At 38.3% G+C, this 14,229-nt stretch overlaps 1 long non-coding RNA gene across 1 annotated transcript; it reads left to right on the top strand.

Moving 5' to 3' along the window:
• The first annotated feature begins 10,626 nt into the window (after positions 1-10,626).
• LOC148936562 (uncharacterized) lies at positions 10,627-14,015 on the top strand. The gene is made up of 2 exons (XR_016139145.1): positions 10,627-11,287; positions 11,571-14,015. It is a non-coding gene; the product is annotated as an uncharacterized LOC148936562 (long non-coding RNA).
• The last annotated feature ends 214 nt before the right edge of the window (positions 14,016-14,229 follow it).

Here is a 14,229-nt window from a genome sequence, read left to right as displayed (position 1 = left end):
ACCGCTTTCCTGGCCGCTCGTTCCTCCCCCGCCACCTCCACCCATCCACCCGTCCGCTCGTTGCTCCCACGTAAACTACGTCGTCGGCGGTGCACCCGCCGCCCACCTCTACCGATTACTACCGCCTCGCGCTCGCGCCCGTTATCTTCGACAATTGACGTCACGTACGTACGTACGTGCCCGGTGTCTGTCTCATCGTTAATTGTTTCTCGATGCAATTACACGGCGAGGTAGCGACGCCGCGCGCCGGCACGTGACCGGCCGGCTGACCGGTCGCTCCGTTTCGCCGCGTCACCTCATGCGTTTCGAATAAAAAAAGAAAAAAAGTGCAATTAGTCGCGAAATCGTGAAGACCTTCCGATGACCTAAGCCCATCTCTACTTTGCATTAGATCTGATTGCATAATGCACGCGGTGAGTAATGTCGCTCCCGCGCCGCTTCGCGCCGCGCCGCCTTGGTCGCCTGGTTAATGTCGGAAATCGCGAAAAATTGAACGCGTTATTTAACCTCGGAGAGCCGAGATTACGCTTGCGCGATTACGATCTCACGGCGTGACGTTCGACGGGTTTCCGGGCCGTTTGTGGCGAGAAACCGCACGCCGCGCCGTCGGGACGAAAAAACGGACTTTCTCGCGAGTTAATAAGACGTGATATATATATATATATATATATTCTCGAGTAAGTGTTAATCTCGGTCTCGTCGTTTTGCTCTCGCGAGCGAATGATTCCTTTCCTCTTATTTATCTCGCCTCTCTTAAGGGGTCCTCGCATCATTGACGATTACTGTTGCTACTCAGCAATATCGAGTAGTAAAACCGACATCGCGCGTAGTCAACAGTTAAAATGCAAGAGCCTAAGAAAGTCTGGAATTTCTCTAAAATTGATTTCAATGTTATTTAATGTTGTTCTGGTAATGTTATTCTCGAATAACAAATTATAGGCATATAGTATAGGCATATAGTGGCTTTCTCAAATGCATAGAACAATTACGATTCACGGCCGTATTTACTCGACGTCGGACAGACTAATAGGAGATCGTTAAAATATATGCTGGAGTCTTCGGTGTTATCCTACTTAACGTATCGACTGCCACATCATTCATGCACTCGACATTCGTTTTATGAAAAACTGGCTAGGAAGCCAAACGCATTTTTTTTTTCGCGATATCTTGAACCTTGTGAATTCTCTGAATATTTTTCGCTCTTCTTTCTACCATAAAACACCTTATGAATTTCTTGAATATTTCCAAAATGATTTTTCACGGCAAAAAGATTGATGTGAAAGAAAACATGTTTGACTTTCTGCGAGTTTTTCATGAAGTTGAGTTTGTGTCGTTCATATATGACAGTCCATAATGGCTGGGTTCAGCAGAAAAAGTAGCTTTATAACTGTTGTAAAATTCATTAATATAATTGGTTTTTGCTACTTATTCCTTAATGAAAATCAGATGTATAAACCAATCATATTATAACTACTGCAAAACTACTTTTTTTGCTGCAACTAATCATTCCCTGATCTAATCGGTGAATATCGAATACAACATTCCATCCAACACTGAATATGAACAGACTCTTTACTGGATATAGATCTGAAAAATAATTTTCCGCATGAAAAATAATTTTATCGAGCCATCAGAATATATATAATTAAGACGTTAATTGCTAGAATATTAAAAAAATTTTGCATAAATATTATCGTCACGCGCTGAGAATAACAGCGATTTACGTGGCGGGGTATTTCATATTTAAACATCCTACATAATAATTTTGAGTTTTGGTCCAACAAAACTATTTTTCAGATCTGCATCCAGCTAAATTTTTAGATCCTACAGCAAAATTGTTCCTTCCGAGTATAAATGCAATTTTCCTCTCGAAATCCTTTAGGCCTAGATTAGATCACGATCGCATCTGTCTCTAAAATTTAGATTAGATGGCACGGAACGGTCGACTCTAGATCGCGACCGAGGGAGCGCGCCGTCGAAAGTAAAGCCGAAGGCACTGGGACGTTCCTTGCATGTATAGTCGCGCGGTCATATTCGCTCGCGGATTGATAGCGTAATAAATTCATATTGACGACGGGCTGAGAATAACAGCGATTTACGTGGCGGGGTTTCATTACTCTTTCTATATAACTGTCGAATAGAGAGCGAGGATATTTCGGGTTTCGAGGAAACCAGGCATGGATTTGATCGGCACGTATCGCATCGCCGCAATAAGATCCTCGGCAATAAGGATCGAGTCCGTCCGACAGAAATGCAAGTTGCAATAATGCAAATACGAGTCGCTCGTTGGAGCGAGACGGCTGTCGAAATCGGCATCGCGTTGCCGCATCATCCGATCCGCATGCGATGCCAATTTTTCCCTTTCATAATGCCGATTTCACCGAGGCGAGGACGTAACGCTTCGTATATGAAAAGAAGAAAAAAAAAAGTATAAGCGGGCCGGGGATAACGGTAATGTATATCGGCAGGCGAAGTTTTCTCTCGTCGACCTTCGAACCAGGAACGGATTAATCAGATTCATTCGGGTCGTATTCTATAGGAGGATCAATATTTATAAGCGCGACTCTATATAGCGTGGACGCGCGGTTATGACGAATCGGCGTTTTATTTGCATTATGTTTATGAATATTTATCGAGATGTGCGAGAGTTATTAAGATTATTTACATTGCTCGCGTATATATTCGGGATTGAATTCATCGGGGCAAATATAGGTAAAAAAAAAAGAAATAATTATAAGTGAAATGTGAAGGTCGAGCAAAATTGACGGTGACTACGGAAGGGACGGAGGACGGAGAGAGTCGTTTTATACGTGGGTTAACGAATATGACGATTCTCGTCATCGTCTCTCCTCGATCTCCGAGTCAAGGATCTTCGGTGGAAGATCGGCGTCGAACGAGCGATTCTCTTTATTCGGTTCTAATTGACGTCAATGGACTTTTGCCGACGACGATTCTCACGCACGTCGTGCGAATTTCACGATTCGCGATCGTAAAACGAGAATCATCCGCTTTGAATATGCACGAATACCCACGTGTTTCGTTTCTTAAGAAAATTGAAGATGATCTGCGCGCGGCTTTTTCAAGGATGATAATTAACGCGGCGAAACGCACGAAAGAAGTATCGTCTTTCGCACGTAATTAACGCGACGTGCGTCTGCTGCGCTAAGTAGACGCGGCCGTGGATTAGTCAGACTTGCATCCTCCAACTCGGGAAATCGATATCTTGGTATGTGTAATTTATCCGTTACATCCCTCGGACAGGATGTAAAATATAATCCGGCAAAAATGTGACCCGCATATTAAAGCTCTGTAAATTTTTTATTTATATCATATATTATTTAGTACTATCAAACCGTCGTTTATTTTGGACCATTTCTATCTTTATACTTTATATTAATATCTCTTCCTGGTATAAAAAATAAGATTTAAAAATATTTTTCTTTATTTTCAAAATAAAGAAAATATTGATGAAAAGTTAGAAAATTTCCACATTTTCCACATTTTTAAATGCGAGAAAAAAGATATTGATTTGAGAAATAAAAATATAATCAGAAATAATTGATATTTAATAATAAAAAAAGCAGATGTTTTTCCAAAAAGAACGTAAATTTCCAAGCTAAGTGCACTTCTCTCTGTCTCTCTCTCTCTCTCTCTCTCTCTCTCTCTCTCTCTCTCTCTCCTTTAAGACCATTCTAAATAACTCCACATTTGTAACTCCAAATCTTGAAATACAACGACGAGCATTATCTGGATATCTTTGATTTAACACACTTTTGTATTAGGGCGCAGCCCACACAGCGCAGATCTTATAGCTCAATTACAACAGCACTGTTGCAATATTGTAACATTGCAGCAATGTTGTAAACACTGTAATAGCTGCAAAGTTTGTGTGTGTTATATGGGAGGATTTGTCCTAGCGCGTTTTCGTGATACGCGGTCTTAACAGAGTACGTTTCGTGTCTACCTTGTCGAACTCGTCAGGTGTTCTCTGTTACGAATCGAACGTAACGCGATCGTGCGGAAGAGCCGTTTCGCTGTTTTAACGGCGATTCGTTGAAATTATAGCGAGCGCAGAGCGGAACGTAGATCGGCTGATCACCGGCTGTCTGCGAAATCGAACAGAATGGATTGCACCACCACTGTGTACATCGTGTTCCGTTTAGGTCGCGAGCAATTATTTCCTCGATCGTTAAAACTATAATTTAAATACCGAAATAAAATAGTGACACTTTTACTGAGGTTGGCCCCTGCGACATCGATTCAAAAAAGCTGAAATAAAAGAATTTTATAAATCTTTGTTCTATCAATCAACGTACCATGAACAAATGGAGCACTTGAAAGCGAAAATAAGACAGATATATTTTTTTTTCGCGCGATCCCGCAAACCAACCTCAGTACTTGAGGGTTAATATATAGAAATGTAAAAATGTAAATATAGTACAAGCCAGACAAGATTTAATTGTTTAAAATACAATTATTTAGCCTAACGACTTTATTTCTCTTTCGTTCTTACCAGAAACTCACTCTGAATTTGCAAAGCATAATTTTAAAAAGATATATGCAAATAATTCTTGCAACTCACCCATTCAATTCATTGTTGACAATTATCTTAAGCGAATTATGCCCGAAGTATTATTCGATTTCTTAACGGTTAATGAAATAATTGTGCTAAATAATTACTCAGAGCAGACGCGCGCTGGAAAACGCTTTCCGTCTCGCTTCCTCTGCGATCAGTCAATTCAGTAGAACGATTCGAAGAAGATTGAGGATAATTGATAATGACCACGTCTGGTTTTAATCGGTGTCTCCATACAATTGCTTCTTTTTTTTTCTTTTTTTTTTTTAGAAAATTGACGTCAGCCGCGCGCATTTTCATCAGGGATGACTCTAACGTATCGTCGACGCTGGAAATTCCTCCGAAACTCCTCTCCTGTATTTTTACTTTCTCGCAAACGAGAACCGTTTTTCACAAACACGCAATAACACGCTATTTCGAGACGACACATCCCTCAGGTGAACTTCGCAGAGATGGTTATTCCAGAAATTCCCTCCCTCCTCCCCTTGCAAGGTGAAAATCTCATCGCGCCCCAGTTTGTCCTTCTCACGCCGTTTGTAAAACAAAACCGTATTTCGAGAGATATTTTTTTTTCAGAATTTCGAAAATTCTATTTACTTGCAAATGCGCCGCATAATATTCAGGGGTCCACATAAAATATCGATCCGCTTTCCTGGGTAGGCGACTGTAAGCCACGTTTTCCATATATCTTTCAAAGCTCGCATATCCACGTGGAATTTCTATTGAATATAATATATTACTGCAAACTATCTTATATATATATATATATATATATATATATTATATATTAATATTCGCGGCCATATCGCAATTTTTCTGAAAGTTAATATCAGTGTCAAACTGTAATCAAGATTTTGAAATGCATCGAATGTTATTTCATTCTCCAATATTTTATTCCACAACGGAAAATAACATGCACGAGATGTTAATGTTTTGATATTATAAAATTTATTCATGAAAATTTGCCTTTGTTTAAAATACGTCTTCGTAGAGCTTCAAATAACCCCGGTATTGACAAATATTTAGTAAGTCTGACGTCGCGAGATATTGGAATTGATCGTGCGAGAAAAATGTGTCGTGAGAAAAACACAAAAGAGTATGTATAAAAAAAAAACTAACGATTTTTCTTCTAAACATATTACATTTGAATTTCAAACTAGTTAATATCTATTCTATTTCTTAAGAAAGTTACATTTCTATTTGCAATTTTTATAACGCGAAAGAAATACGAGTTTTTACGACGCGAAAAAAACCAAAGTTTTCCTTGCTTGCTTGCAACAAAAATTTTCCTTTTTCTGACGTACGTCCTCGATGTGTTCTTAGAATTCAGTATTTAAAGAGTACTCCAGGAATATTAATCGTGCGTTTATTATACGCGTGAGGCTTTTATCCTTCACGCACCCACGCGACTTGTGCACTCTCTTGTCGTAGGTCGCACTCGAGACGGTCCTTCCATCTCGGTCGGACATCCTTCGGAATCCTCGAGGTCGGGTGGAATCGATAGTGCCTTCGAGGCAAGGTCGAGAAGGAGAGAGCGGCTTCCTCGTCGTCGTCATTGTCGTCATGAGAGCAAGTGCAGCGAACGTAACACTGGTTGACATATACGCCAAGACTTGAATCTTGCGGTATCTCTCTCTCTCTCTCTCTCTCTCTCTCTCTCTCTCTCTCTCTCTCTCTCTCTCTCTCTTGTCTTTCTCTCTTGTCCTTCTCTTTCGCAGAGGTCCTGCACCACCTACGCACCGTCCGCTTGTCGTAGGTCGGATTCGGCTTGATTTTGCGCTCGCACGCGAGCGACGTCGGTAAATCAATAGCATGACGAGGTTGCAGTGGAATCAGTCGATTTTTGACATTTTGCGAAGTTTCACGCGGAAGTGGCGTGAAACAGGCTAGATAAAGGGGAAGAGAGAGCGAGAGAGAGATTTGTCCTACTTTTATATGTCTATTTCCTCCGAGAGGCTCCCGCTATGCGATACATATCGCTGGATGTTCCAAAAGCATCGATATCGAAAGGTTGACACGTGAAATATATCTGTGTACCCGGTCACTTTCTTATTCATATTTTCAATTACGATCACCCCTCTCTCTCTCTCTCTCTCTCTCTCTCTCTCTCGTTATGTCGTGCCAACGATAACAAAATCGAGAAATATCGAAAGGTTGTCACAAGTTTGTTTAACGAGAGAAATGAAGAAATTGATGAGAAGCGAACGGGTTGGAGGAACACCAAGGAATTTCATCTGTCGACGTTAAGTTCGACGTTGGCTGTCTGCTCGATTCAATTACACTCGCTTCGGGTAATCCAGAAAAAGAAGGTTTCGCATATGTTCAAGAGCGCGTGCTCATCGTTCGTACAACAGTTCCGTCTTTCATCATCGATTATGCAATTGAGAACCGCGGTGGTTTATCTGTTTTTTTTTTTTTTTTTTTCATCGTGTTATCCAATAATGAGCCTGTCTGACAAATTGCCTTTGTTCGTTGCGGAATTAAAGTCCTATTCTCGCCAGGGAAACGACGGCTATCAGTCGGCTTTCTCGCTTGACGAGAACGAGACGTATTCTTTTTTGATCGATGAGATAAATTTCTCGCCGCCGTATCGTCAAAGATAGTTAGCTGGGTGAATAATCGTAACTACAACAAAAGGAAACCCACAGCCAGAGAAACAACGGTAAAAGGAAAGAAGAAAACACGGTTCTTTTTTTTTTTTTTATGATTCTATTTGACGTCACGACGAGGCAAAATAGCGAACGCAGGAAGTAGTTATGCCAATCGTAAAACTGTGATGCGAGACGTTAACGTAAGCCAACTTCGCAAGTCAATATTTACAAGGTAAGATATTAATTACCGCTCCAACGAGGCTTTGATGTTTTTATTCTCTCTATTTTCTGACTTTACCGACGCGGAAATCTCTCTCGTACGTATCTCTCGTATACCTTTCGTCAAACAACGTCGGGAATTTTCATCGTTCGACTGCCTCAACTCGGTTCTCGGTTCTCTCGCTGCAAAGTTGCTCTCGCAGCATCGCGTATCACGCAGCTCACTTTCTTGCACCGCGTGACCCAAAGCACGCTATTATGTCAGCGATGTGTGACGCACACATCAAATGCGATCTTATCTCCTACTATTAACGTTGATATTGAACTTAAGATTACGGCACGGTCGCTATTTTCATTTCGGTCTATGTAATTTACATCGTTTTACGCAAACTCACGCACGCACGCACGCACGCACGCACGCACGCACGCATGAATGCATTTACTATACTAGCAACAGTTGTCCAATCTTTATTACGGTTATTTCGGTAAAACAGTAAATTTCCCTTTCCTGTTAGATTTTTTTATTCGAAGATTAATTACGCGTTACGAGACAATCGGTTACATATGCGCAAATTACGTAATCGTCTATAAAAAAAATTTTTTTTAACCTTGAAAGAAGATGAAATATTTCGCGATTTTTATTACGTTAAAAATATCTGATATTTAAATATTTATATATCACATTAGGATTTCAAAAGATAATAAATTTGTAAACAAAATTAAAAAAAGCATATAACATATATTTTATTATATATTTTATTTGATATGTAGAGCATTCAAATGTAATTAATTATATCTGAATGAGATTATGAATAAGTATCTTAAAAATTTACTCGTTACTTTTTATTCTCGGATTACTTCCACAGTTTTTTTTATTTCTTATTCGAATATAATCAGTTATAATTTGATATATGCTAATTATATGCTTTAATGAATATTATAAATTTTTTGTTATTTTTGGAATTCTGACATGACACACATTTTTTGGAAATCAAGTTCATTTTTAATATTTAAAATTTATGCGAAATTAATTCCATTGTCAACTCCAAGGTCAAAGACAATTTTTTTTAGACTTGCGTTAGTCAAGTAATGACAATAGCATGCTATTTTAAACAGATGAAAGAATTGTTAATGGAAAAAGGACGGAGATAGCACACTCTATATACGTGTCCCGTTTTAAATACGGGAGATATAAAAAGATGCGGGCCAAGATGAACGGATGTATAAATGTGACTTTTTTATGCGATTTCGAATGTCGGAACGAGCTGTCGGAGTCATACGGAGTGAGATGCGCATGTAAAATACATAACGACTTAACGGTATGTTTTGTAATTCAACCCAGTGCGTGTACTCTCGATTTCGCCGCCCGGTGACGAACGTCATCGGGCATTTCGCATCGACGTATCTTTTGCGTAAATGCGTCCGGAGTGCGTCACGATGAAAACTACCGAGGTATGCGGAGCACAGACATACACCGAAAAATTTGTTGACGACAGGCGATGAAGGACCAGATAAGAGTCGCGGAAACGTGACGTCCGTGCGATCGCATGAAATTTCTAGCATAATCATCAAGTTAAAGAAAGAATCGGGTTTACCTTCTGCGACAGCATTAATAAAATAATAACTAACGCGAGACTTTCTTGTGTGTATATGCGTCGATAAGAATTCCTAATAATAGCAGATTTTGTAAATTTTTAGAGAAGCCCGAACAGACCTTCTTCATGACATCTGTCATTAAAAGATAATTGTAAATGTGTGAGAAAACATACTTTTAGTTTCAAAAAATTATTGCAAAACAAAGATAAATGTCTATTGGTCTGTTGTAGTACTTGCATACACTAACAAGAAATACTTGGTTTTTTTCGAAATTGTAATTTTATTTTTTAATTATGTCATATTTTGTAACAAACAACATAAGGATGAATTCTCTCTTCTTTTTATGTGTAATTAGAAGAAATTATTGGAAATTAATTAATGTATAATGTTATTTATCAGGAACGATCGAAACTCTCTAATCTAATGTAAAATGCATGAGTAAACAACTTATAATTATATAATAACCGCGTAAAAGCACTCACTTTCTATTCGTTGCACGTTGTTATATCTTTTTTACGAAGGTAGTTTCGACTGAATACTGCATGTCGAGATCGTAAGACATTATATTTTTAATTTAAGACTCTTCAATCGTGCAGTACGAGTAATGCACGACATAGACCATATTCATATCTCATTCTTCTCTCATCCTTGTCTTTATTTTTATTTTTATATTTATATCTATTTTGATTTATGTACAATTCTCTCTCTCTCTCTTTCTCTCTCTCTCTCTCTCTCTCTCTCTTTCTCTCTGACATTTTTTATCGATTTTTTTAAAATTATACCAAGCTATTAAAAATATTATGGCGTGTAAAAGGTATACATAATTTATAAATAAAAGAATAAATAAATAAAAATTTATTTAATGAAAATTCTTTTGTAATTGTTTTTGGAACATAAAATAAAAATGAGAGAAACATATGCTATAGTTGGTTGAATCATATTTTTATTTTTAAGATGTAAAAATATTAAATATAAAAGATGTAAAAATATTAAATATAAAAACGTGAAGTGATTATCATATTGAGATCATATTATATTAAGAATAAAGAGAAATTTAATCTATAATTATTCTTTGCGATGAAAATATTATATTTATAAAATATATATTTATCATCATGTACATGTTAATATCAACTTAAATTTATTTTCTATTTAAATTTTTCAAAATTAAATCTGTCGATTCTGATTTACACATTTTAATTTAGAAAGCAATAATTTTATAGTAAATAATATAACATTATATATAAAGGATTCGTATATGGAGAATAAATTTAGCTTGAAATTAACATATATATGGTGATGATAAATATGTTCTTTCGCGAAGAATAATTACAGATTAAATTTTCTTTTTTGTTCATTTCAATTTCTAATCATTAATTTAGGATAATCATTTCACATTCATATATATATATATATATATATATATATATATATATATATACAAATATGTATATATACATTATATCTATTTTATTGCCGAAATAGCTGACCTCTCCCTCTCTCCTTCCCCATCCCTTCCGTCCGTATTTTTTCCCCTTCAGCTTTTCAATTCACGCGTTATGTCACATCTTTAATCATACAATTTTAGAACTGTCCTATTGAAACGATAACAAACGAAATTTACTCGCGCACATCGTGGACTATTTCTGCCACGAGGAAACGCGCGGCCGCCGTAAAGTCACGGCAGTAATTTCATGAATCATCGCCTCTCTCGGCGACACGGCCGAGGAGACACCGACACCGACGTCGGCCGTGCCGCCGACGGCATTATCGCATTACAAACACTCAGCGGGCGATTAGGATTTTCGCTGCACGTTGCGTCCGCGTGGCTCGACGCGCGCGATTCGCTCTCGCGGCGAGTTAAGCATCGCCCAGGCATAAACACCCTGTTCGTTGAATAAATAACCAACCTCGAGTAGCGCGATCATGATGTTCAATTACTCGAGCAGCTCGTCGCGGAAAAAGCGTTCGAGTCCATTGTGGCTCGGAACGAGCTTTCCTAAAGGGCTTTATAAATCGCCACGATGGGTCGTGAACAAAGCGCGGAACGAGTCCTTGGGGACGGTTCTACAAAACTTTTGTTCTTTACCACGATCGCGGGAACGAGGATAACGGAGCGCGGATTAAACGGACTGAAATTATAAAAGCGAATATGTTAGATGTAGATTGCGAGTGACAATCTTCATTAAAAAGTCACGAGGGTATGTTGGATTAATTGGTGCGGCATTGACTCTACTCTTTATTTTTCATCGCGGTAATTTGCAATTTCCTGTTTACAACACCAGTGCATCCTTAAATTCTCAAGGTTCGTATACAGTTAATATTTACAAAAGTGTATCTCTTGTATTGTTTCCGAATTATGGGTTTAATCTTCAAACGATCTATTAAGAAATAATTACATCAAAAAGACGAGAAATAAGAAAGATTTGGGATTTTTTTTCTGTAAAGATTTTCAAAAATACACTGTGTAATTTTAACGCTCGTTTTAATTTTTCGAAAATGGCATTAGCGATATAAATTATCGTGCGAACAATGGATTTTTTTTCTTTGCTAAAATTACATTTTGAATCATATATTAGAAATTTCAGGTAGTCTGATAGAGAGGATTTTTAGAGAAAAGAAGAGAAACCGTCTTTCCTCGAGTTCCAGCTTGATGCGCATGGCTCCTACGAGCTTTCTACACGATCCTGCTTGACGTCATCGAATGACGTCAATCCCAGACCCCACCAGACTTCTCGGCCTCCTCCTTTGAAGCGCGCTTTATCGCGCCGACGTAAGAAGCATCGCTGCCACCACCCCCGCTATTGCCGCCGCCGCCGTCATCTCAGCCCTCGAAAATTCCTACGACACCCAATACGGTCGAATGCGAGATAAAGCAAGATAGATAGATAGATAGATAGATAGATAGATAGAGAGAGAGAGAGAGAGAGAGAGAGAGAGAGAGAGAGATCTCGCGAAATGCGAAAACGCTTTCGTACGCGCCGTACGTGTCTCACTCCGCCGTCGGGATTCACGATTTGCGGTCGTTTTATCTAAATTTATCATAGCTTCAAAATTAAATCAACCGACAACACGGTCGGTTGGACGTTAGATAAAGGCGATCATGCGGATCGGCGAGACAATTGCGTCAATTTAGGCGAGATATACACGCGCAGTTGATCTCTCTCCCTCTCTCACGCGCTCGCTCCGATACTTTCCACGCCTATGTGCTAGGTATAAAAAAAAAAAAAAAGAATGTAATATTGACGATTGGAATAATATATATGTGCGTCGGCGAGGCAAAGCAACCGCGTGTTTTAATTGATGAGCGCACTTCAAGCGCACTGCTGTCGCGCTAAGTAATTAACATCTCGCTCTGACGGCGAGATCCGCGGATGAAGCCACCTCTGGGACGCTCAGCTAACGTTGTAATCCCGCACTCGCGAAAAAGAAACGCAAAAATGTAGCATGCAAAAAAATTTACGCGAAAGCATTTTTTACGCGCGTCCCTTTCTTTCTTTGGGAATACGAGCAGAGATTCGCGCGTTCGTTTATTGCGCGCGGCTACATCCACCGGTAATTCCCCTTTTGAGGTGCCCTCTCCTCTCCGTTTCTGGAGCTTAATCGGAGCTTAATAATGCAGACTCGTCGCGAGAAATGCGAAACTCAACACGCCGCTTCAATGACACTCGCTAGTATGATTTTATAATTTGTCGGTTCGTGCCGAGCTTAATCGCGTTACGACACGATAATTCTGATAGCGATTATGCAAATTCGCGACGGCGCTGTGAATCGTTGCTTTAACCCAACGATTTGCCATTAACTGGCTGTTAATCGATTATTCACACGCTACTCGTAATTGTAATTAATTGTTGATGATGTCATAATTGTATCGCGAAACAATATCGCTACTTGTTGATTTTAAATTATTATGTGGTAACAAGTTGCTCTTATTCTTGATTAAAATCTCAGTTGTTTAACTGTTTTTTTTTTAATTCGACTCTACAAATTATGTAACATTCGAATACAATAATTCTTAGTCTTCACGTTTGCTGATTCTCGGAAAAGAAAGGTCACCTCGTCGTCTATGAAATCTTTCTTCTTTATTTTAGATTAAGATTATATCTTAAATAAATGTAATTACAAATGTCTGGCATACGAAAACCTCGGATTGTGACGTCACGTTGTGCGTGTTTGCCGTGGAACGTTTGCGGGAGAAAAAAAGGATCTGTGCCTTTTTTTTTACGCTTTTCAGAATTGCGACACGTGCTGGTCCTCGACGAATAATTGTTACACGTTAGTTAACTGATAAACAGATGTTCGAGCTTTTTATTTCTTCACACTGTATCGATTTGCCAGGACGCACGTGATGCTAATTGTTATGTCAACGAAAAAAGAAACCGCGCCACGTGACATGTGCAGCGTGGAACATTTAATAGAAAAGGGTTAATAATAGACGCACATACTTTTCGAAATGTTAAAAAAAGCAAAATCCTTTGTAATTTATTCAACAGGGTATGCTCTGTAATCTTTGTATGTGCCTGTCGTGGCATAATGAACTTGATTTAACTTCATATATTTTTCACGAAGTTAGCCGTTACTGTTAAAACAAAAGGATTACGCAAGAACGCATATACCAATCGTTTTTTTTCGACAACTCATTAATATAACAATCGATAGTAACGTGATTTATGTCAAACGAGGTTTCGCATTTTTATTTCTGGTACGTATATATAAACCGTACAATATTTATTTATACAGGCAGATATAAAGCCGAAAGAAGTATAAGATAAATGATTATTTTCTTTTTTGGGATTAGATTAATTTTTTTTTTTTTTTTTTGACAATCCGAGATATATATTTAGATATTGTCGAATATAATTAAACAGTCCAGAGACTAGAATATATAAATAACTATTTACGCAAGTGCGAGATAGTGTATAGCAGGACCGTAGCTAGAAATTAATTTTAGGAAATAAGATCTTATTTTGTTATAATGTAACAAAGAGAATTGTATAAATATTGATTATACATTTACTTTGAAATTTCTTCGAGCAGTTTCGAGTATACTTTGCTTCAACCGCAGATCGATTCGACGTCGATCCATTTTTTATTAGATGTTTCAAATGTCTTTTTAAGCAAGCGTAAAATTCAAACGGATACTTATATAGGATTGATTCGAGATTGGATTCAGAAATGGAGTTTTGTCGTTCGCTGATGTTTCTTCCGAAGTTTAGTTGTTTAAATTTTCAATCGCCCATAACTCGA

Source organism: Pogonomyrmex barbatus, unplaced genomic scaffold (assembly GCF_055798465.1).
Source record: "Pogonomyrmex barbatus isolate J1 unplaced genomic scaffold, ASM5579846v1 scaffold2, whole genome shotgun sequence".
NCBI classification, from domain to species: Eukaryota; Metazoa; Arthropoda; class Insecta; order Hymenoptera; family Formicidae; genus Pogonomyrmex; species Pogonomyrmex barbatus.
The sequence above is the reverse complement of the archived record's forward strand: the minus strand, read 5'-3'. Positions and strand labels throughout refer to the sequence as shown.